Raw genomic sequence first — 26,296 nt, forward strand, 5'->3', positions numbered from 1 at the left:
TGGAGAGTTATGTTTTCAATGAAATCTAGCAATGTGAGAGGACCCGCTTTAAAATGATCAAGCATTGGATCTACTTGGGCTTTGGTCAATGAGTAGAAACCACCATTCGACAATCACATGTGAGGCTCACTAAATTGTTTCATAGAATTTGACCATGGTGGTGGACCCACAATGATTTATCACATGGTGTAAATCTAGCATTGTGGTGCCGATATCGATTTGCCAAGTGCTATTGTGAAATTCTAAAGGGTGAGAATTTTGACTGATGTAGATTAAAGCCCATCGATTGGACGGTTTGGATCGTCCCAAGGAATTGATTTTTGGATGGGCAACCAAATCAATCATTCGGTGGGGCCCCTCATATTCGTTTAAAAAAAATCTAATTCCAGAAGGGCTCGGTTGTTTTAGCGTTCTCTCATAGGTGTTGGAGTCATAGGCGTATCTAGAGGATGACTCTGATTAAAGCTCCTCTAAGAGGTGGGGCCCATCTTGAAGGATTTAAATTGGTTCTTTTAAAAGAGGACTTCTATTTTGACCACTAGATTTAGAATCAAGGGTCATTCCAAGATTCGTATTTTAATTTTATTTGCTTTGAAGAGATTGTGCACGGATGGGTTTCCAATATTATTTAACGATTATAAAGGGCATGTTCGGTGACCTAGGAAAAGGAGGAGACTTGTTTTTTTTAGAAAGATGGAACTCTCTCTCTCTTTCTATTATGTAAGAAACAATGCAATTGTTTTTAGAAAAACAAAAGGGAGGCAAGCTTGATTTTTGGACTCTTTCCAACTTTTTCTCTCCTTAGTTAAGGCAAGTACGTCATGCATGGAAGAGTTTCCTGTTAGGAGGCTTTCTGATATATATTTTGAGAGAGGACTCAAAAAAAAAAGGAAAAATCGAGCTTTCTCTGGCTCTCGGTCTCTCCCTCTCTCTCTGGTCCCTCTACATCCTTCTACAACATTCTATCTCCCACACCCAAGACCAAGTAGCCCTTTTTCATCCTTGGGGGAACAAGAGATCAGCTATCTTTCTCTATATACTCTCCTCATATAAAAGGAAAAACAGCTCTCATCTAACGGGAGAAGAGGAGGACCATGATCCTTTTCCATGATACTTTTCCATAGCAGCCCATTACCTCATATACACAATTCTGATAAAAACGGTGGGTGCTATTGGAATTGGGGAGATCCCATTCTTTCATCCTTCCTCGAAAAACCAAGTTGCAGCCCTTCATTGCCGAGAAAAAAATACACGGACAGCCCTCTCCCTCTCTCTCTCACTCTCTGATTTTTGAGAAAGTAGTCAAGGTTCTTCTCATTAGGTAAGTTATTTTTATATTTTTTTTATTTTCTTTACTTCTAGTTCAGTTGGATTACATATTCTAGTTTTATTCTCAATTCCAAATTGCATGCTTTGTTAAATTCTTGTTCTAAAGAAAATCATGCTATATCTTGTTTTCAAGTTCATGACATAAGAAAGATGCAAGTTTTCTGGTGGGGATTTTGAATTCACTGTCTCGGGGAGTTTCAAATTTTTTTTAAAAACAATACAAATAATACTTGACTTTACAAAACACTGAGTTGAACTTCATCTAGGTCTCACACTTAGAACCCAAAATCCGCACACATGCTTAACCTTCAATCGGTATTGGCACCCCTACTTGTAATTGATAACCCAAGCCCTATTCAATCTCACGAACTCAATTTTACAGCCCCCACTTAAAATTGATAGCCACAACCCATATAAATTTGATATCTACAACCCACCTTTTCAATTGATAGCCATGTCCCATATCAATTTGTTATCCACTGGCCATCTCCAATTGACAATCGTACACCCATTCTCCCAATTGATCTTAGCACCCCACCTTGCTACACCACACATCATCTCTACCTGCAAGACAATAAAAAAAAAAATACAAAAAGAGACCGCAAGACACAGTGAAAGAATTGAAGAAAACATGAGATTATAAAAGAATAAAGGGATTTGCTAGTACCCATCACAAAGAGTGTTTTGCAAACGGCTAGTTGCGTGTGAGAACAGCCATACATTTTCCTTTTTCAACAGATTCATATTATTCCTGAGGTGGTTGCAATCACATACGAAAGTCAAGCTCGTGAAATGCCTTTTGTGATGTTCCCTAGCATACCACGAGAGAGAAAATTAATAACAAACAAAAGGTTGAGGACTCCAAAACACGACATGGAATCTAAAATCCATTCATAAACTGCCCACTTGGAACCCAAAATCTATTCCCAAACAGCCACTTGAGTCACAAAATTTATTTCCAAACAGCCTATTAGAATGTAATAATCACAGCCCATTAATCATTAAGAGACAAAAAGTAATAAGGCAAAACGTGGTAGTGCCAACATCATTTCCGTCATAATGCTGGGTGCCCTTTTTGTGAATAGATTTTGAACCTCTAAACGACAGATTCACGAAAAATAGTAAACTAAAAAGTTTTAGCCCTTTGAAAGATCTTTCCAACGCATATTCGTACTTTAAATTTGGCTAAGTGGTTAAAGAGTTATGATAGTTTTAGTGAGCTGTGTTCATTAGATTTTCAAATGGTCAAGATTTTGAGTTGTGCAATTGTCAGGACATGGTTGTGTTAATATCATTCTCTAAACGAAAATTAAAAGACATTAATTTAAAATATACCCAACCTAAAAGTCACAAATCTAAAATTTACCCTTGTAAAAAACCATCGCTCTCAATCCGTTAAAAGCCATTAACCAAAAGACCACTAAAAATCTCAAGTGAAACTAAAACCTTCTAAATAAACAACTTTAAAAGCTACCAAACACACTAAATACCTTCAGATAATTAAAAGCTTCAAGAAAACTCTAAAAGTTTCAACAAACAAAAGAATTTGAGATTCCTAAGAGCCTGTGGATTCAAAATTCATTTAGTAACCTTTAGAGCCCCATTTAGGAACACTTACGTCATGTCGTGTCCTAGGTTTTAGGGAGTCCTAGAGTTAGGAGTCCAGCCTCATCACGTACGTTTGCTATAGATAGCAACCGTGCCATAGGTCTAGTTACACTAGTCACCCAATTTTTCCCTAGGACAAGCCTAGTAAACTAGGATGTAGGTTAACCTGCATTAGTCTAAGGAACAACTTGCATTTAAATAGGATCATATAGCATCTTAGATGAAATCCTAGGATAATAAAATCTTCAACTTCAATTAAATAACTTCTCTTAAAACTGCTAAAACAGTCAATCCAGTCTAGATCGGTGTCTTAGTTGAGTTAGGCATAAGTAGCTTAGCTTAGGTGCACCGAACTACGTCGACTCTGATCCCAGTGAGGCTTGGGTACGTAGGCAGCTTGGATGTCTGATGGCATACCAACCGCAAGTCGGCACCACAACAAATTGTGGTGTTTTGTATATTAATTTTCTTGTAAATGCTTAATCAAATCACTTAGGATTTTTCATGAAATTAGAATTTTAGGAGAACTTTCACTTAGATTGAATCCAGACAAATAAAGAAATCAAGATACACACTTAGGATCGACATTGAAATTAGATTTTAGGATGCATGTCACTTAGTTCGCACATTAACAGAGAGTTGAATGAGCCATTTAAACTAAATTTAAAAGAGTTAACTTTTGGAATTGAAGACCGATTATCGCGCAGGAATGGTGCATGTGATGGATAACTCCCCAGACCTTCCATTCTTGTAACCAGGTAGCGAGTCTAGATTTCTGGTTAATTATGGGTCCTAGATCCCACATCTAGGTGGCGACTCTGTCAGTCTCTTTTGTGTGGAATTCGGATTGCCTTAGTGATCCCAAGTTCACATTAAAGATGAATTAAAACTAATAATAAAATGCACACGCCAATCGCGTGGGTACGAGAGACCAAGAGAGATCGTGGCGGCTCGCGCCCCACCCCCTCTCGCGGGATCGGGTCCCACACTGTGGTGGTGTTAAGGGTTCAGGGAAGAAGAAGATGGGGTTTGTGATGGTGGATCAAAGGGAAGATGGGTTTGGATTTTAGGGGTCTCCCTCTTCTTCCTCTCTCTCTGCTCTCCGGTAAAAAAATCTCCTCCTCCTACAAACCCTCGTTCGTTGGGTTTATAGAGAAGAAAGGAAAGAAAAAATGATGTTTTCTACCCCCCATTTCCCCCTTTTGGACAGCCCTCGATAGTGCATTTACCCATACTCTTTTTCAGAGCCGAGGGGTGGCTCGAGTGAGAAAAATAGAGATGATATATTCAACCCCTTTTGCTCCATGGGCAGCCCCCACCTATGCATTTTGGCTACTCTTCACAAATGGGGAAGGTGGTCAAGGGGTAAGAGCAGAGGAGAAAATTTTTGCAACAAATATCTCTTGACAAATGATCTCAACCCTCCAAATCACCTTTATGGATGGAGGGTTGGGATCGAGGGCTTTTTAAGCTTCCTAAGATGCTCTCCCAACTAATCCTAGTCCTTAACCTCCCTTAAGCTAGATTATGATCTAAACATTACTTGAAAAGAAAGAAAATGATCTTTCTTATTTACAGAATTGCCCAACTCATGGATAACGCACCCCTCAATTATGCTGTACAATAATCTGTGCACCCACATTTCCTCCTGGACAGCCCACAATGGCAAATTTGAACTGGTTTTCTAGATTCCAACACAACCCCTTTTCTGGCTAAATCGCCTCCCTTCTGAACTTGTACCACGACACTTTCTGAGGTTTGCTCGCTGGGCAAATTAGCTCGGATTTCGATAAAATTTTGCAGAGACCTCGGTGGGACCCTAAGCTAACCTAGGGCACAATTTGGGACATCAGAACACTAATTTGAAAAAGTTAAGCACAAAACATGGAGGTGTAGGGCACGGTCAAAATGGGGTGTCTATAGACCCAACAATGGTACTAGATTCCTATGACATTTTTTATTTTACTCAATTGAGTTTCATATATTGAATCTAGACTCATTTTCAATTATCTACGAAAAAATATTCATGCAGGACTGTAGAGAATAATCCAAGGACTCCTAGAGAATGTCAAGTGATGAACACCTTGGATACATGCATTCCAAAATAAACTACTATGACTAGATAGTTTTATCTTAGTCATGAGAGGATATTCATTTTAAGCTTTTTGGAATACATCAATTTAACCCATCAAGATTTCTTATGCATTTAATGATAATCATTGAGCACATAAGAATGGGTTTAAAGGACAAGTATGTGCATAGTAATAGACATACTTACTCACCTAGGGCATAAGAGATGTCTAAAAAAGGATTTGAGTGGATTTTCTTACACATGACTTTTAACACTCAATTTTGCTAGAAATGATATTCTACCTAAGTTGAATATACCAAGATCTAGCAAATGCCAAAATTGTCCTCAATAGAGTTCAAGAATGAAAGAAATGAACTTGAAAGATCAATTTGAACTCGAGGGCAAAAAGAGAGGTCAATTTCATGAAAGCACACATATGGTTTTCACATTGAATTTTCTATTGTGGATTTACTTTTCTTTTGGAACCTAAATCCCTTTGGTTCCATCCAAGTTTGTTTCTGGAAGTGTACCTTTTCTTATCCAAACAAACTTGTTAGATTTCACAATTCTAAGCTTACACTCAGAATTGTGATGTCCAGATCTACCACAATGGGTACAATAGTAATGATTGGTAGATGAGGAGCAACTAGAATCACAAGACATTGAAATATGTTTATCTTTTTTCTTCATGAGGTCTTTGACTCTTAATGGAGAGTTCTTCATTTTTTGTGTTCTTCATTTTCATAAATATGTTTACATTTTTCAATTGATTAAATGTTTGTGATTTCAAGGCTTTTAAGTTCTTTCTCAAAGCATTGTATCTTTGAAATAAGTCAACATTTTTATTTATAAAAAATATGCTCAATTAACTTAATTTCTCGTTTCTTTTCAAAAATTCAATTACTTCCAATTTAAGATTTTCAATTTGAATTTCCAAATCAGAAATGGAAAGTTTGAAAGAAAATTCATATGCAAAAGATTTTTGTAAAGGCTCTTTTTTACTAAGAATTTTATCATTTGAAAAGAGACCAATATGTTTCTCAAAAGTGTTTTCTAATGAAGTCAAACTATTTTTTACATTGATGCAAAATGAAATATTGTCAAAAATATTTGGAGTTAAACCATAACACAATAAAATCATTGCATTTGAGTTCAAGAAAAATAATTTCATATCACCTTCAGTGCATTTTCTTGAAAAAGAAATTCTCTTTTTAATGACATCTAATATGTCATGATCTATGGATTTGAGATAAGCTAGCATTTGTGCTTTTCAAGCTCCATAATTCGTTACATCAAAGAATGGAGGAATTAGAGAGAATCGGCCTTTCTCAAAATTCATATGGATTGTCACAGATCTTTTCTCTTGTAGATTTTAAAAGTTAAAAATCTCTTTAAGAGCCTAAGGTTTGATACCAAATGAAATACAGGTGTGGCAATCCCAGAAGGAGGGTGAATTGGTCAATTAGAAGTTTTAGGCTTAGTTAAGAGAAGATTAAAAATTAATCATTTAATTAAGCACTAATTAATCTAACCCTTCAAATAATCATATTAGTGAAATCTAGGGATTAAACATTCTAATCATGCACATTTGCTAACCCTTGTTCAAATAGATATTATAATTCAATTTAGGGTTTAGACATTCAACTTAAGTGCATTTACTAACCCTTGTTCAATTAAAGCATAAACATAAGTAAGGTTAGAGATTACCAATCACCACACGTGCAAGAGAAGAAAATGAAGAGAGAGAGAGACAATGAACACAAGATTTATAGTGGTTCGGTCTATCACAAGACCTACTCCACTCTTCACGTCCATGCGTGAGTTCCACTATCTCGATCCTCCTTCAAGGCCGGATTAATGAGCCATTACATGACCAAGCTTTTCCATTCTCAAGGGCCAAAGCGAAGCCCATCTGCACGAAGCCTTCGGCGAGAGGACACACCCTCATATGCCGTCTTCACCTTTCTTAACGGGCCGAAGAGGAGACCCTCGTCTTCACGATTCTTAACGAGCTAAAGAGAAGGCCTTTAATGAAGAACAAAGAAAATGAAAAACACTCAATGCCTCTTAAATAGGCAGATTACAACATTGTAAGATCACATTCACTCCAAAAGAATAAGCAAAGAAAAGCCTTATGGAGTGCCTCTTGATAAGATGTAGAAATTGAAAATCAGAGAGGTTTTGCTTTTGATTTTCAAAATAAAGCTCAAGGAGAAATGGGATTTGATCTTTCTCAAATGTTCAAAAAGCTTGTAGAGATAGGTTTTAATCATGTATATATAGTGTATTTGAAAATATGACCGTTTGGGGTAAAACTGTAAATAACTGGCTTGAAAAAGTCAAACAGAAAATGCCCCAACGGCTAGTTTGCCCGACCGTCGCGATCGACAAGCCACCGCGGTCGCTCGCCCCAATCGATCGTCCTTTTCTATTTTCAAATTTCTTACCGTCGCGGTCGAGCGGCCCCATTGCGGTCTTCCGTTGAGGTCAACTTGTTAGCTCAAACATTTGGCTCAAAAACCTATCCGCGGTCGACCGACCCATTGCTGTCGTCGGCCAAGCCCAACCTAGATGTTTTCTGGATTTTCAGAAAATCAATCCGTGGTCGACCAGATTGGCCCAGTCGACACGCCCGATAAAATTCGAGATCTCCTGGATTTCTAGGATCCATCCCGTGGTCGCCCGGCCTAGCCCTGTCGACCGGCCATGAGTAAAATTTCATTTTTAACTTTAAAATGCAGGGGATTTTGGGCCATGGTCTTGGGCTTAAGTCCTAGGTTTTTAAACACATTTTTTAGTGTGTTGATGGTTTTCAAAGATGTAAAAAGTTAAGTGTGAAAACCATTTGAAAACCTTTTGAAAGTGCATTTAAACATAAAATCAAGACGACTCTAAATACATTCTAAAATGATACCATTGAGTCTTCTTGGAATGTATTCGCTCATTTTGCACTTTCTTGGACTTCTTCGGCTTGAGTGAACATCTTGAATTTTGTCTTCGCTCTTGTGACTTCCTCCAATCTTCAAATCATGTTGAGAGGTGTATGAGGAGTCACCGTGGCATGTTCTGCTCCAAGCTTCTTCTTAGCACTTGCTTGGAACTTGTGGAATCTTCATGATGAGCTTCTTGACTTGATCATCTTCAATGAGGATGTCTTCAATGTAGGGGCAAGCTCTTGGTCACTTTGCTCCTTGATCCACGAGCCATGTGTTGAGAAGAGTTGTGTAATGGCGATTATGACATGAAATTCCTGTATACAACACAACACCTCAAATCAACACATTAGTCCATAAATGCTGATCAATTTAGTTTGCTAGCATCAAAATAAGAAGGTAAGGTGAATAATTAACCCATGAGAACCCTTGGGATTACACTTGCTCTCTCACAATTTCTCTTTCTATTTCTCTCAACCAAGGCTCGATCCAACCATCCAAGATTCAATCCAAGGGTGACATCAAAGCTTGAAGGAAGACAAGGATTCAACCATTGCTTGAGAAGAAAAAAACTAAGTTTTCTTTTCTTTTCTTTTTTTTAGTTTAGTTCCAATTCTATGTACTTTTGTTTCAATCTTAATTGAAGGAGTTATTTTTTATTTTCTTTTCTCTTCTCTCTATGGCTCCCTCTCTATTTTTTATTTTCTTTGTTTCTTTTCCCTTCTCCATGAGTAACTAAACCCATCTACTTAGGGTTTAGATGAAGCCATGGGGAAGAAGAAAGTTGATTAATTAAAACTAGTGGCATAATATAACATCATATATAAGGGTTTATATTTGTTGGATCCCAATCACTCATGCCATTGGCTTTCTCCTTTCGTATGAGTAATTGCCGATAAACAAATATAATTCCTATATAATTAATATTAATTGGATAGTGTGTTTGATAAATTACTCATGGGCAATGACATCCATTGATCTTATTTTTCATAGACTAATTATCAATATACAATTCAATACAAAAATTGGTTTAATTGATTATCCAATCCAAACTAATGGTGGATTCTAACCCTAAGTACTCTTTTAATTGAATCAGGGCTTTTCTACCAATTTCAATTATTTTTCCAATTAATTTCTAATTCAATTTAGAGTAGTTTTCCAACCAATTTTTCAATCAACTTAGGCTTTAGATTTTGATTTTATAATTAGGTTAGATAATTAATAGAATTTCTTTTGGTTTACTTTACCTAAATATAAGAGTTAAACTTGTAATCGTTTCTTTATTGTTGTATCTGAGGTTGTAGACCACGAAAATCCTGAGTCCATTCCAGGCAACAATATATCATAAGTTTATTTTCTAAGTAGTATAAGGATAGAAATCATAATAAGCTCTTCCCTGAGTTTGACCCATATTTACACGATCCGGGCACTTGCTGTTATTTAATATCACAATCAACTGGCCTCCATGACCTCTCAGTAAAAGGTAGTCTCCCGCTCTACCGAGCTGCAACAAACTCGCTCATTAGGAATCGGGAGCTGGATATGGTACTCCTCGGGAATGTGATACTTTTCCCAGATTTGCGAAAGGTCAGAAGGCTTAAGAACTCCATTCGATTCCATGGCCTCCTCTGGACAGAATGCTACTCCATGAGGCACATCAGGCTCGTGGAGGTCCCTCGATTGTTGCGCAAGGCACTTGGCTTGAACTTCCATTGGTTACAGCATCGAGCCACTCTTATTCATCGTCAAGGCTGCCATTACTGGGTGATCGCTCGGTACCGGTTCTGTCACCCCAGGCGGTTCGTTGGGAGGCGTAGCGTCTGACTCACCACCCTCCCTTTGCGATGGAGGGCTTGAAGCAATCTTGGGAGTCAGTACTGCCTTCTTGCAAGATGTTACCAACTTTTTCTAGCAAGCCCACTTTCTTCAGGACAGGGGCAGTCTCCTTATCCTTTTTCGCCCTGATCTTATGCCCCCTCCCTATGGGCGGCACCGGGGCACTCTCAATTTCTTCTTCCTACAGTGGGATATCTGGGGAGGAAGATGACTTTACTACTCTAACAGATTCTTTGGACGGGTTTTGGGAATCCGTATCCTCATACATGATTGTAAAAAGAAAAAGAAGTAACGAAAGGAAATATAAAGTTGAGGAAGAAAAAGCACTGAAACGAGCGAAGGTTTGCCGGAGATACCATCGGAGAAGATGAACCAGCGCCAGAAAAAGTAAGAGAACTCACCGGAAAGGTCAAAGCTTCTCCCAGTGGCGAACAAATCTCCCCAAACGAAAAACAACTCAAGGAGAAACTGGTGAAAAGAAGAAAATGAGGGAAGGATGTAAAGAACGAGTGGGAAAGAAGAGTTTATCGCCGAAAACTCTAGAAAAGCCTCGCCAGAAAAAAAGAAGAAAGAAACAGAGAGAGAGAGAGAGAGAGGTAAAGGAAGAGAAGGGAATGAAAGGCTTTTTATAGACCTTTGGGTGGAAAACCAAAAGGTCATGTTCCAGTGACATAAACCGCAGCGTGGCACCCATTCACTCGTGCACGTTTAGTGGAAACCATAAATGCGTCGTTTCGTCATTATAACCCAAAGCACCAAATCACCGTAACGCTAGAATCGAAGCGTCGCGATTCTCCGACCTGTCCTTTCGAAAGACCTTCAGATGACACGTCAATCCGCACCCAGCAATCTACAAGGCAAAATTTCCCTCGGTACCGATGGTTAGCCAGAAACATTCGAAAAAAGCACCATGAACATTCTGTTTACGCGGCACCGATGTTCCTTATACGACACATTACAAAGGTCATGAAGATCTCACCCATGGCCCGGCTCCAACCGATAAGCAAGAGGCACCTAGGGAAAGTGACCAATCTAAACACTCGTGTTACTTGGTGTCCAACAGTTATGCAATCACATTGAAGGCCTCATGTCACTCGGTACCGGCTGACATGAGAATTGCTACAGAAATAATATGAATTACAAAAAAATCTGTTTTTCATTCATTTACGTATGAAAAGACCTTTACAAAAGGAGGGCCTCTAGGCCAATTACAAAAAGCAAAGAAAGATCTACACAAAGGCTCCACCGAGCTACAACAAATTACGAAAGCTAAAAGAAGACCTAATACACCTAAGCCTCTACCGAGCTACAAAAAGTGTCAGACTCTACCCATTGCCATGCCGCTACATCATGCTACGGCAGCCACTTGGCACAATCTTCTTTGCTCTGGAAGGAAGCTTGATCCTTGTGGTGTCATTATCAGGATTATGGCTGATAACAATGGCATAGTCACCCGGTGGGATCCTCCTCCTGATCTTCCTCAGGTTCTTCTTCGGGATCTTCCTCCAACGGATCTTCCTCTGGAAAAGCCTCCGGACTAGGAGATGCGACACCGACCCTCACTCCACCTTCAGATTCTCCTTGCAGCTGGATCTTCAAACCGCCATTCTACTCCTCCAGTTCCTTTACCCTTGCTCAAAGACAGAGAACCTCCGCCCCCAATAGGAGGAGCTGGTTAGCCACACCATACCCCCTCTCCTTTACGTGCTTCAGGGACCGCTTGAAATTGGCGGCGAAACTGGAGATTCCTTCAGGAGGAACCGCAGTCCCGGAAACCGAAGAATCCAGATGATCTCTTGATTCCACCCTCCGCTTCTTATCACTCCGGGATCCATGCCCTCTCTCCTCTCCTCTGGCCGCCGGCAGGGCTATCGCTGGAACAACCGCGACCAAAACGACAATCTGCGGCAAACCAGTCCCCGTCGTCATCACCTTGAAGTTTCTCTTCTCCCTCCGACGGAGAATCCACTTCCACCAACGGGACAATCGCCGCCAGTTGGTTTCTGACGACCGGTCCTTGAGACATCACCGGTGACATGGAAATAGAGGATTGAAGACGAAAATGGGGAAAAGGGAGAGCAAATGAAAAAAATGGCTTTTTGCCCACCTCTTATAACCATGCGCAAGGCGAGAAAACTAGGTGGGATTTAATGATCCCGCCGGTTTTCGAAACCGTGCAGCGGGAAAACCAGGCGGGAATTTAATGATTCCGCAGTTTTTCAAAATTTACGGCGGGAAAAACAAGTGAAGACCAATTTGGGAAGCGCAACTCATTATGAACCATCCCATCGGGAATCTACGGCTCATCAGCAATGCAACGCTTCAATTTTACTCAAGTTCCCACCAAGGACGCTTCGACTCTATTATCGCCAAGCAGTTAATGTAAAAAGGTCGGTACCGGGCAACCTCCTCTCAAAAGCTTAACTACTTCCTTGGCCTGCATAGCGAGACAAGAATGTAGGGGGCAGTTTGCTAGGGGTAAATCTGTATACCCGGTACCAACTCTCATACCATACCCTAACACACAATCGGGTCGATATGAACTCATATAAAGGAACTATCGATACCGACCCAACTGTCCCACCTAACAAGCCACGCATACAACACTCTCCAAGAGCGGCGCCGACTCTCAGAAAGATTCAGACACGACTGCGGAAATCCCGCCATCAAGTGATTAATCCGAGTAACCGTTACGCCCAATGCGCTCTACACAAATTCAAAAGTTTCTGACAAGACCACCACCCTCCATCTCCGCCCAGAATTTCAGGGAATCACTCATCCACGATTATAACTGCCGCCCATCACGCCCCATGCAGACAAAATCAAGGGCACGATTGGCGCCATGGACATCGTGGGTCTCCTCCCCTATAAAAGGGCGTCTACACACTCAAGCAAAGGGATCGAAACCAATTCCCTTCTACTGATATGGTAACTTGTCTTGGCCCTCATCCCATTCATCGTCTATTGTCTGTGTTGCCCATCTCTGACTTGAGTGTCGAAGTGGCCATCCGGAGCCACAACTCCGGACCGACTAATGCTTTTTCTGTGAGTGCACGATTACAGGCTTAACCAAACTAGTGTTGGGTATATAATATAACCCATGTATGTTCTAATATAAGCCCAATAGGTAATGGATCAGGTGTAGTGGCCCCATTTGGGCTGGAGCCCATTAACCTCTTATAACCCTAGTGTATCTCTATATATAGGGGCTGGAGGCAACAAACTTGGTATTCCAAACTAGATACCTTGGGTGTAATGCTTTAAGCATCCTTGCTTAAACCCTAATTACTATAACAATCTTAAAGCATTAGTAGCCCTAATTTTTCCAACGTCTGCTCCTCTCGAGATTGACCTTTGTTCGGCTCGGCTACACGCAATCCTTTCCATCGCTCGGATTCGTACCTCCAAACTCTCAAATTAGAGGGGTTTCTCACGGAATCTTCTTTGCCGCCGGTGAAACCCATCTCCAACAGAGGGTTGCTTAAAAAGAAAACAACGATTTGGGCGTGATTGTTTGATCTAAGAAGACGGCTGATCTCTCGTGGAACGTCTGCTTCTCTCTCTAAACAGAGAACTGATCATACACGGCTGGGTTATTCACAACCAACAGACGTCTGGGTGGTTGGACCTAAGCCTGTTGTGGCTCTCTCTCTCACGTTCAAATTTCTTTGGAGCTGCATCTGTGGTGGTTGGATTCCCCTTGAAAAATGATTTGGGCGTGATTGAATTCTCGTTCATGGGTTTCTTCAAACCAGTTGGGTTTCTTGAATTGACGTGGGTTTCTAAAAAGCCCAAATCGGAAGCTTGGCTCTTGTTCCCTTCCTCTTCTAAGAGCAGATACACTCTCATGATAGAATCTGTAGTGTTCTGAAAGTTGAGAGTTTCTCCTCCACGATTGGAAGCCCCGCTCTCTCTCGTTCAACACAATTTCTGGTTTGAATCTCGTGTGGGGACCGACGACAGAGCAGCCGTAATTTTGGGTCCAAACCCATCTGCAATTTTTTTCTCGTGGGTTCATGTTGGTGGTAAAAAGGACCATCAAGTTGTCTGTGCCCATCTTGAGTAGACCAAGATTTTTGATATTCTTGCAGAGGAGGCCAAGAAGCCATTAAAGTTGCAGCCTCGCAGAATTTTTTTTTTTATTGGGCGTCGGCTCTCTTGTTGGTGATTTCGGAGAAAACTTGTTGGTCCTGAATTGCTCCGTGGTCCCATCTTTAGGAATGCTTCTCTACTACCAACTATATATTTTGGGTTTCTCTCCAATCAGGTGCACTCTTTCCAATTTTTTTTAATTTCCTCTGAAATATCAAATGGAAAAGAATTCTATGCCTTTTGAGATGGTCAAACTTCAATCCTTTGGTGGGTCTGAGTTTAACTCTTGGAAGCGAAAGACTCAATTCGGTCTAAAATATATGAATTGTTTTTATACCGTTTTGAGTACCTTTGCTGAGACGGATGAACAAGTTGATGAGTCTCAGTGGCTTAGAGATGAGGATTTCTGCAAAGACTACTTGTTGAATTGTCTTTCAGATCGTCTTACAGAAACCTATAGTAAATATAACACTGCTAAAGCAATATGGGACAACTTAGATGCTCAATTCAAGAAAGAGGAGGAATTGTCCAAGACTCATCTAGTGGACAAATTCATGGATTTCAAGTTTCAAGAAGACAAGGAAATCACTCCTCAAGTTACTGATCTAGAGAATTTGAGATCTAAGTTGCATAATGAAAAAATAGTTGTCTGTGATTCATTTATTGTGGGTGCAATTATATACAAGTTACCATCTGCATGGCACTCTTTCAAAACCGAGATGTATCGAAAAAAGGTGCAAGTGGGACTGGATGATCTCAAACGATTCATTCGAATCGAAGATGAGAATCGCGCTTGGAATAACTTGGAGATGGTTAGACAGCAACAGTCTGCTGCTAACGCGGTAATATATCCCAAGAAATTTCCTCGGAAATCCAAGTCACCTAAAAGTGAACATCCCAAGTTGGAGGCCAAAAAGACTATCTTTCAGAAAAAGAAGGGCAAGTGCCACAACTGTGGGAAATGGGGCCACTTTACTGCAGAGTGTAAACAACCTAAGAAGGCTAAATCTGACACACCACAAAAGGAAGCTCATATGATGGTGGGCAATGCTGCGTCTAAGAGTTTTATTGCCATGTTAGGCAATGGTAAGGCCAGTACTTCTTCAGCCTGGTGGTTAGATACAGGAGCCACCTGCCATGTTTGCAACTCGAAGAAACTTCTTACGGATGCTGTTGGCGTGAAAGAGACCGTTACAGTGGCTAGTGGAGCTGAGGCAAAGGTGACTCACACTGGAACTGCGAACCTGGTCCTTTCTTCAGGTAAAATACTAACTTTAAAAAATGTTAAAGTAGTTCCTGCTATTCAAAAGAATTTAATTTCTATTAGTCTTTTAGACAATGCTGGCATGTGTTCATCCTTTTTGGGTGGTAGAGTAACTTTAACTGTTAACTCTTATTATTTTGGTTGTGCTTTCTTAATCGATGGTATGTATAGATTGAGTTTAGCAAATGAAACCGTTAGTCAGGTTAGTTCCACTTTGATTGATCCTAAGTTGTTACACACTAGATTGGGACATGTGAACTATAAGAAAATGGTCACACTTGCTAAAATTTATGATATACCTTTAGATACATCGATTAGATTTGACAAATGTGAAGTGTGTGCACAAAGCAAAATCACTAGAAAACCTTTTCGTTCAGTTTCTAGGAGCACACAACTTCTTGAGTTAATACATTCTGACCTCTGTGACTTTAAAAGTTTCACTACTCGAGGTGGTCGGAAGTATTTAATCACTTTTATAGACGATTTTTCTAGATATTGTCATATTTATCTCCTAAAATCGAAAGATGAAGCTTTTGATAAATTTAAAATTTTCAAGAATCGTGTTGAAAATCAATTGAACTTGAAAATTAAGGAATTTAGGAGTGATAGAGGAGGAGAATACACTTTGACAGAGTTCAAGGAATTATGTGCCTCTCAGGGCATAATACTTGAAACTACTGCTCCTTACTCACCTCAATCTAATGGCATAGCTGAACGTAAGAACCTAACGTTAACTAAAATGTTAAACTCTATGTTATTGACAGCTGGCATGCCTACTAGCTATTGGAGAGAAGCAGCTTTAACTGCAAATCACATCCTGAATAGAGTACCACATTCTAAGTTGCCCTCTACCCCTTATGAGTTATGACAAAAACATCCTTGTAGATATGACACTCTTAAGACTTGGGGCTGTATTGCTTATGTGAGGATACAAGACCCTAGGAGACCTAAGGTAGGACCTAGAACTAACACTTGTGTTTATCTAGGTGGTGCGAAGATAGTGCTGCTGATCGGTTTTTGGATATATCTACCAATTTGGTTATAGAATCTAGAGATGCAGTATTCTTTGAGAATAAATTTCTCAGAGATCATGGTTTGAACTTACCTGGCGATACTGAGATGGTTACAGAATCGCATGTCGAGTTTGAACAGAATATTTCTGACACTTGTCTTACACTGATTTCTACATCAGAACCTTTAAGAGTTTCTACAAGAGATAGAGTACCTAAGAACTTTGGTGAGGACTTTGTGACCTACCATGTAGAGATTGATTCGTCAACCTATAAGGAAGAGATGAGATCTAGGGACTCTTTGTTGTGGGCAGAAGCCATTGATGATGAAATGAGCTCTCTGTTACAAAATCAAACTTGGAAGCTAGTCGATTTGCCAAAAGGGGCTAAGACTGTGGGCTGTAAGTGGATTTTGAAGAAAAAACTTAATCCTGACGGATCCATAGCTCAGTATAAAGCACGTTTAGTAGCTAAGGGCTATACTCAAGTTAGTGGGAAAGACTACTTTGATGTTTACTCACCGGTATGTCATTTGGCAACGATAAGACTTCTTCTTGCTTTGGCTTCTATTGAGAAGTATGTTGTGCATCAAATGGATGTAAAAACGGCTTTCCTTAATGGAGACCTCACAGAAGAAATCTACATGAACCAACCTGAAGGGTTTGTCATGGAGGGTTTCGAGAATAAAGTTTGTAAGTTACACAAATCTTTATATGGTCTTAAACAAGCACCTAAATTGTGGCATCAAAAATTTGACAAGGTAGTAAAGAGCTTTGGTTTTCAGACCAGTTGCTCAGATAAATGCCTTTCTGTGTCGAATAAGGTTGCGATTATTTGCTTGTATGTAGACGATATGTTGATTCTTGGTTCCGATCTCTCTGTAGTGAGTAACGTGAAAACCACTTTGGCTCAAGAATTCGACATGAAAGATCTTGGTGTGGTTGACACCATTCTTGGTATGAAAGTAAGTTTTGAAAGGCAAGGGATTACTCTTAGCAAAGCCCATTATATTGAAAAACTACTTTCTACATGGGGATACAGTGAGTGTAAATCAATTGAGACACCATTTGATTATACCAAGAAGCTGATCTCTAATGAAGGAGACAGTGTGAATCAGTTAGATTATTCTAAACTGATTGGTAGTCTCATGTATGCTATGAGTTGCACTAGGCCAGATATAGCCTTTACAGTTGGCATGCTGAGTCGTTTCACTAGTAATCCTGGCCATGAGCACTGGGATGCCCTTATGAGGCTGATGAGATACCTTAAGGGTACTCAAGGATATGCTCTATGTTATAATGGCCATCCTCCTATCCTGGAAGGGTATTCTGATGCATCATGGGGCTCAAAATTAGGAGACAGTAAATCTACCAGTGGTTTATTTTTACATTGGGTGGAGCCACTGTTGCATGGAAGTCAAAGAGACAGACTTGTATTGCTCTGTCATCTATGGAATCGGAAGTTTATGCTTTAGCTTCTACAGGAGATGAAGCAAAGTGGATAAGAGATCTGATCCTGGACATTCCTTTCACCCATTTAAAGATTAACTCTTTAAGTTTGTTCTGTGATAATCAAGCTACAATTACGGTTGTGAAAAACTCACTCTTTAATGGTAAGAGGAGACATGTCAAGCTGAAACATGCCACGCTGAATTATCTTATAGAACGCGGTATTATCACTTTGATTGATGTGAGATCGAAGGATAATTTGGCCGATGCTCTTACGAAGGGACTGAACAAAGATTGAATATTCAAAACTGTGAGGGAGATGGGGTTAAAGACTGTGTAGACGTGTCTTAACCTACATTCATATTATTTTGAATTTTTCGAATCTCCCTATCTTGGCCAAGATAAGCACTTGATATATTTTAATGATGTTTACAGTATCTTTATGTCATTCCACATTTGATGACATGTCCTTCTTGGGAAAGGTTGTTTCATTCCAAATTTGAGGATATAGCTTACCTCAATTTGGATATGATGCCTGTAACATTCCAAATGGAAACATAGAATGGTTCTTTGTAAAAGAAACTGTTTAGGTCTTGTTCTTGATTGAAACTTGACATTGATGCTTATTGATATTGATATTTATTTTTCAGCCATTATGAAATTGTACTAAGTTCTTCTGGTAGAACTAGATACCTTTAGTAAAATACACAAATGATTGGATTCATTTTTAATGAAATTCATATTTGGTAATTTACAGGAATTGGCGAAAATGGAGGAGATTGCCTCAATTTGGATCTTGATAATGATGACTTACTTGATGAGTGAATCCTTATAGAGCAGTGGGAACTATTATTTTCTTTTCAGTTGATTAAATAGTTCACCTACATGTGAAACTGCTTATGTTTGAGTTTAGATTATTTCTAAAACTCTTGGTTATTCTTTAAAGTATTTTGTTTTCAGTTAGATTACAGATCTTTATTGATATGGTGATATGGATGATTCAATAATTTTGTTTGGACATCACATTAACTATCTATTGGATTGTGCTATATGTAGAATATAGGAGGAGATTGTTGGGTATATATTATAACCCATGTATGTTCTAATATAAGCCCAATAGGTAATGGATCAGGTGTAGTGGGCCCATTTGGGCTGGAGCCCATTAACCTCTTATAACCCTAGTGTATCTCTATATATAGGGGCTGGAGGCAACAAACTTGGTATTCCAAACTAGATACCTTGGGTGTAATGCTTTAAGCATCCTTGCGTAAACCCTAATTACTCTAACAACTAGTACGTGCAGTCGGATTTTGGGCATCATCACATATCCAAGACTTGTTTTTGTAGTAGTTAAGCTTGGATTGAACCTCCAACCTTAGCATTAAAGATCGACGAATCCTTGACCAATTGAGCTAGAGGCTCAATCCATAATCCAAGAGCTTAACAATAGAGGAGCGCATAGTGTCTTACATTTATCATTCTTTTCCATTTTATTTATTTTTTAAATGGAAAGCTAAAATATTGGAACATTCCCCCGGCAGCAAGTACCCCTCCTGCATTTGCTTCCTAGCTTTGAAGAATCATCCAACATTCATTCATGTAAATGAAGCTTACCTTCCAATTGTTCCTAATACAAAGAGTTGGTGGATCCACTCTTCATAACCCGTTCGGCAAAGGATGCACATTCTATTCAATAGTGGGACCATCTTTGATTGATCTAGATCCTCAATAATCACGCCAAATTGGACATTATAATATAAATTAACGAGCTGTTAAGAAGAAATATGAGATGTAGAAACTAGAAAGTACAAGTAACGGCAACTTGCTCAATCATGAAAGCTAAAATTCTTCTTCTAACTCTCTGTTGATTATTGAATGTGGACCCTCTCGTTGCTCTTTTCACTAGAGGCAGAATGGTCCAATGGGAGAATTCATTGGAGGAAATCCCATCCGTGCTAAATAAAGGTAGAGTTTTTTGAAGACCTAATAGGGCCCACTGGTATTATGCCCGGCCTACTCGGTACAGACACGTGAGTTAACGTCTCCGTCGCAGCGAGGGGGCAGATACTAAAGTGTCGGTCACGAGGAAATGAAAGAGGGCTACGGGGTCGGGTCTTGGCTACCGACGCTGCCCCTGCCCCTGCCCCTGCCCCTGCCCGCTGCCCGTCTCGTCTTTTATTGAAAAAAAAAATAGCAACGAGACCAGATTTTAGCATATTGTCGGCGAGAACCATCCCGATCACCTCCAGCCTGTAATGCGGTCGTAATCTTTGGATATGCCATCGTAAGGCTGCCATTTGGTCTTGCCGAGCTGGATCTCTCCCCACAAGTGGGCCCGTTTGATGAAATTTTTTATGCCTATTTATATAATTCGGACTCCATAGCCTTGTATGTAGCTAAAGACAGTTATTTATACTTTTTAAAGTTGATGTCATAGGACTAGGAAGCTGCTTTCATAGTTTCACGACTCTCCATGGCCTTCCAACAAACACAAAAATAAGATAAAATAAAAGAAACAGGGATTTGCTAGAGACCATCGCAGAAGGCATTTTGCAGACCTGCTTGCCCATGGGAGAGCAGTAACTTAGGATGGTAACTTAGGATGGTCCTGTTGCATGGTTTTGGCTGTGCTGCTATTCGGCCAGCCCTCCTTCGGTCAGGGTGTGTTCGTGACTGCGTGGGTGCCAGCTTCTCACTGAGGCAAGGGAGTGGAATGCAGACCGGAGGGGATTGGTCAGAATACCGGAGACCTTTTTGTCCCCTGGGATTGGATCTCAGGCGATTGAGAAGAAGAGGGGAACTGAAATCCAAGTGTGACAACCCAAGAGGGGGGGTGAATTGGTCAAATAAAGATTTTAGGCTTAATTAGGTGAAAGATTAAAAGTTAATCTATTAATTAAGCACTAATTAGTCCAACCCTTGTTTAAATAGGCATATTAATGAAAGTTAGGGTTAGAGTTTACCAATCACCACACATCCAATGGTAGGAGAAGAAGAGCCATCCACAAGGAAAACAAGATTTTTATAGTGGTTCGGTCTATCACAAGACCTACTCCACTCTTCCAAGTTTATCTCCTTGGGATTCTCCACAAAAATGAGATTCTTCAATGGCAAACCTCCAAGCTGTACAAACGCTTTCTCCAACCTCCAAGGAAGACAAACACTTTATGCACGAAGCCTTGGCGAGGAAACACACCCTCTTACATTATTCACCTTTCTTACTGGGCCGAATCGAAGACCCTCACAATGTCTTCACTTTTCTTAACGGGCCGAAGAGGAGACCCTCACAATGTCTTCACAATTTTTAATGGACCGAAGAGAAGACTCTCAATGAAGAACAAAGAAAAATGAAAAACACTAAATGCCTCTTGGGTAGATTATAAAGTTGTAAGCTCACAATCACTCTAAGAAAATAAACAAATGAAAGCCCTATGGAGTGCCTCTTGATAGAATGTGGAAATACAAGCTCAAAGAGATTTTGCTTTTGATTTGAAAAGTTGAAGCTAAAAAATATAGGAATTGATCTTTCAAAAATGTTAAAAAGCTTATTGAGATAGTTTTGATAGTGTATGTATAATGTATTTGAAAATATAACCGTTTGGGGATAAAACTGTAAAAAACTAGGTTGAAAAAATCAACCTGCGAAAGCCCCAACGGCTAGTTTGCCAGACCGCGTCGGTCGACCGGGCTACAGCGGTTGTCTGCCCCTATCGGGCGCACTTTTTTATTTTCAAATTTCTTACCGTCACGGTCGACCTGCCCCATGGCGGTCGCCCGGCAAGGGTTACCTGTTTGCTCAAAAATTCAGCTCACAAAATCTATCCCGGTTGACTGGCCCTTGGCGGTCGCCCGCCCAAACCCATGACGGATTGTTCCTGGCGTTCCAGGAACACCTCCGCGGTCGCCCGAATCACCCTGGTCGACCGGCCTGCCAATATCCGGCAAGTGCTGGATTTCCAACTACCTTGCCGCCGTCGCCTGGGACACCCCGGTCGACCAACCCTGTATAAAATTTCTTTTTTACTTTAAAAGTTTAGGAACTTTTGGGCCATTATCTTTGGCTTAAGTCCTAGGTTTTCAAACACATTTTTGGGTATGTGTGTGTATGGTTTTCAAAGATATAAAAAGTTAAGTATGAAAACCATTTGAAGACCTATTGAAAGTGCATTTTACCTAAAATCAAGAGGACTCTAAATACATTCTAAAAAGGAATACCATTAAGTCTTCTTGGAATGTATCAACTCCTTTGCACTTTCTTGAACTTATTTAGCTTGTGAGTGAACTTATTCAACTGATTTGGATCTTGTGACTTCTCCTCCAATCTTCAATGCAAGTTGAAAAGTACATGAGGTGTCAGCATGTCATGTTCAACTCCAAGCTTCTTCTTGACACTTGGTAGGCAATTTGTAGAATCTTGAACTTGAGCTTCTTAACTTTGAACATCCTCCAAATGGTTATGTATTCACTGTGAGTGCAAGCTCTTGATCATTATGTGTGCGGATCCATAAGCCATGTGTTGTGTTGAGTTGTGTAATGGAGATATGACATATCAAAATCCTGTGTAGAGCACAACATCTCAAAGCAACACATTAGTCCATAAATGTTAATCAATTTGTGTTTTCCAGTATCAAAACAAGAAGGAAAAGGTGAATGTTTGAACCCATGAGAACCCTTGGGCTTACAGGAATGGCACTTCTACCTTGGGTTCCTTTTACCTCCTCACAGATGGAGAAGGACTTTTGACGTCCAGGGAACTTGGTGCTAAACTCCACCAGCCTGGGGGAACAGAGGAGAGAAGCACACAGGCAAGACAAGCAAAGGGATGCGAGGGCGTAAGGGCGAAAGGCCCACACGCGCGGTGCGTGGAAGGCCCTTAAGGTCAACAGACCGTCCGACTCAGACTGAGCGAAAAAGCAGAAAACAAAAACACAGACCCAATGACAGCGCGAGGGAAATAAACGAACTAAAGATAAAGACTCGCCGAGGGCGATGAATCCATTGCTTCCTTAATCCGAGTTACAGCTACAGCTACAAAAAGTACTGGAAAGATAAAACCTAAACGGAAAGCTAATACATGATTTTTTTAAGACAAATGCCTCCTTATATAGCTTTATTCGGGTAACCGCTCCTCATTACCCCATGTTCTTCTTGGAGGGAAACATTTTGGCAACTACCCATGGTGGTTCACCTTATTCTCCTCCATAGTCTAGGTGGTCATCTTCCACCTTCCCATGACTGGCAACAAACATGCCGTGTCCTTGAGTCACTCAGGTAACATCCCGCTGACATGTTTGACGGATGGTCTTTTAGGATGAACTTGCCTTAATGGATATCTTCAATAACTGCCCACTTAGACCATTTTGGGTCAAGCACGTTTCTTTACATGTCTATCCATGGCTTAAAATTTTGGTTTCGTTTCAGTTTCGGAATGCGTTTCAGTCTTCACCAAAACCGAAAATTCGGCCTAGATCCAACACACCATTAAAAATATTATTTTATGTAATACTAAATTTCGGCCGAAATTATGTAAATTTTGGAAAATTTTGGGTTAATTTCCTTAAATTTCAGACAAATTTTGGAAACAATGAAATTTCTATCCAAATATTAAAATCCTGTAACGTTTCGGGTATTGTACATTTCGGTTTCGAGGTTGACCGAAATCTGCAATTTCGGTCTAAAATTTTGGATTTGGGTGGAAATTTAAAACCGGTTAGGTGCTAGTGCGATACGTAGCCGAAATTATGTAAATTTTGGAAAATTTTGGTTTAATTTCCTTAAATTTCGGACAAATTTTGGAAACAATGAAATTTCTATCCAAATATTAAAATCCTGTAACATTTCGGGTATTGTACATTTCGGTTTCGAGGTTGACCGAAATCTGAAATTTCGGTCAAAAATTTTGGATTTGGGTGGAAATTTAAAACCGGTTAGGTGCTAGTGTGATACGTAGCCTTGTTGATCTAATCCACATGGATAGTTGCTTGCTGGTCAACGACTGGTAAAATAAAAAATTGGTGCAAACCGGTCCCTAGCAAATCCCAAAGAAAAATAACGTTTTGCTATAATGTGTTACTACTCATAGCTATATTATTTAGAGAGAGACATACAACCTTAACCGTGAGATGGCTAATAGCTTTGGGCGACATCTCCTAATTGCTTTAGATCAATCATGTCAAAATTCAACACACTAAAAAAAATGATTTATTAATAGTCATGAGGATAGGGGGTGTATACTTTTACATTGATCAAGCCAGACAAACAAAAGACACAGCCTTTAAGATGTTTTTAAGCCTTTGGAATGTGACCCGATTGCCCAATAATATACCAGATCAATGGTCTCGATCGCAAAAAGGACATGCAACATGTAAATTTAGTAATGGCTTCGTGAACAAGATGAGATCATTTTGCTAATCCATCTCTTACTGAAAATGAACAAGTATTTAACAAGTACAGGAAAAAAAAAAAAAGCAGTGGAAAAAAGCATTTATAAAAATTTAATGGGGGTAAGTAAGGGAATATAACAATGATTGTAGGCTTGAATATGAAATTTTAATAGGGATTTTGTCAGTTTATGTGTTGGGCTCTCAGTATCACCGCTTTATGTTTTGTTTGTTCCCTTACGCCCTTTTTGATAGTGATACATATTAATTAAAAAAAAATAAAGGCAAAGGCAACGTCTTTATCTTTTCAATTCCATCATTCAACGTTACAAAAGTTGGTTCTCATGTATTATAGGTCGTATTATAGGTGGATAGAGAGAGAGACTAGCGCAGTGATTGGATTTAAGTGGGGGTACATTGTCAAGGTAACATGTGCCAACTGTGACAAGTATGGTAAAGGTTTCACTAAAAAAAATTAGTACTGTGGACAGTCATGAGGCTATAAACATAAAATAAGTATAAATTCTTTACATATTAATGTGAGATTCAATGAGAAACTACTAGACATAACTCGCTACCATACTCACAAAAGGCGATGAAAACCAAAGAGCATGTCCCCTTAACGCACTAGCAAATGCAGGTAGATGTTGTTGCATGGTACTATCAGTTTGGATATAGAGAAAATGAGTTTTCTATCATTTTCTATGGAACTCTTTTTTCTAAAAATATTTTTTCCACATATTTTATAAGAAGATTTCAACCCTGCTAGACCTTGGATGTCTTTTGAAAGGAATTATTTTTATATCCTTATTTTTTTCCAAGTCCTAACGTTCCCTCAATGAATTTAATAGTTTTAGGAACGCAAAAATTAATGATAAAAAACCCCTAATTCATTTTAATTACAAGTTTTACAGAGGTTAATTCAAGTTTTGGCATAGAATTCAAAATCTACACAAATTCATTTAACCTGACATGAAAGATGTTGGATGGTGCGGCCATCAGCCCTCGATCAGTAGTCAGTGATGATCTGATCATGGCCCTTGGTGAAGATTGTCACGTGACAATCCCCAGACACATAGCACACACTCACTTGCGTTGTTTTCCAAATTATATCTAGGGAAATGTTATCAGCACTATTGTCTTTTGATGATCACACTCCTCACTTTATCAGCACTACCACTACTGGTTCCCACCCGAGGGGCCACCAGAAGGCATGTAACCATCATATTTCCTAGACTAGCCAACGGTTAGATGGCTATGGAAGGCCACGAGGGATTCTTTGCCCTAAAATTTAGGGATTGACATCTATAATTTTGTCAGAACGGTAGTTCTATTAAATAGCCTGGCCAGGCAGATTTGATAAAATGTTTATCAGAAAATTTTATGAAACATTGAATTGTTTTCAAAGAATTTTACAAATGAATTTGGAGGCCAAACACCGCTTGACCAAGGGGGTTGTTCACCTCCTGTATGACTCAACTTAGTAGTTGTAGTTTCTAATAAAAGACTTGAACTTACATGATGTGATTGTTGATCAATATATTCAGTATATCTCGCATGTTAATCAATAAAGTTTCTTTTCATGACAATTAATGGGTACTAAAAGTTAAAGATGTGTGATATGCTATTTGTTATTGACACGTATTCGTCCTCAGGTAACAAAGTAGGAAAACCATGCTCATGGATTCACAGATCCTAAGGCGCAAGGAGATATGAAATTCCAGTTCTTTGCAGACCTTAGTAGTTCTTAGTTTGTGTTAAGTTTAGACACCTCCTCCTGTACAGAACTAGCATCTATCTTGCCTACATGCATGAGATGTGGAGTGACTTATCTCAATCACTTGGGTAGTGGACCCTAAGCAAGATAGAATGGGCACGACAATGAGATTGCATACTGAATAAGATCACATTAGAATAGCTTGTGGGTATGAGACAATTGAGCTATTCTACCAGGCAGGACCCTTTACATGTCCTTTGACCTGATGGGTTATATTGGTCTATTGGTAAGTCTCTCATTTTTTGTTTACCTAAACGTGATTCTCTTGGAGTCACCGGAGGGTAGATATAGAGTGTTGGACAAACCTTCGAGGTCAATAATGATACCCGACATGGAATTCTCCACATATTTTATAGGATAATATCTACGGTTTTGGATAGAGCAGTAAGCCTAGAAAAATACCTAGCGAGGTGGATTTGATAAGATGTTTATCAAAATGATTTCACAAAATAAGTTTTGAAATAGTTTTAGCAAATGCATTTGCGGCAGGCACTGCTTGACTGAGAGGTATACCATGAGTGAGCCCATGGCGTAGTTGATGTGGCGTA

The 26,296-nt window shown here is 39.6% G+C and overlaps 1 long non-coding RNA gene across 1 annotated transcript; it reads left to right on the forward strand.

Annotated features, from left to right (window-relative positions):
- Window positions 1–836: 836 nt before the first annotated feature.
- LOC143862343 (uncharacterized) lies at window positions 837–18,556 on the forward strand. The gene is made up of 2 exons (XR_013240267.1): window positions 837–1,321; window positions 18,349–18,556. It is a non-coding gene; the product is annotated as an uncharacterized LOC143862343 (long non-coding RNA).
- The last annotated feature ends 7,740 nt before the right edge of the window (window positions 18,557–26,296 follow it).

The sequence above is a fragment of the Tasmannia lanceolata genome, unplaced genomic scaffold (assembly GCF_043159265.1).
Source record: "Tasmannia lanceolata isolate RefF3 unplaced genomic scaffold, GAP_Taslan_0.1 ptg000003l, whole genome shotgun sequence".
Lineage (NCBI taxonomy): Eukaryota > Viridiplantae > Streptophyta > Magnoliopsida > Canellales > Winteraceae > Tasmannia > Tasmannia lanceolata.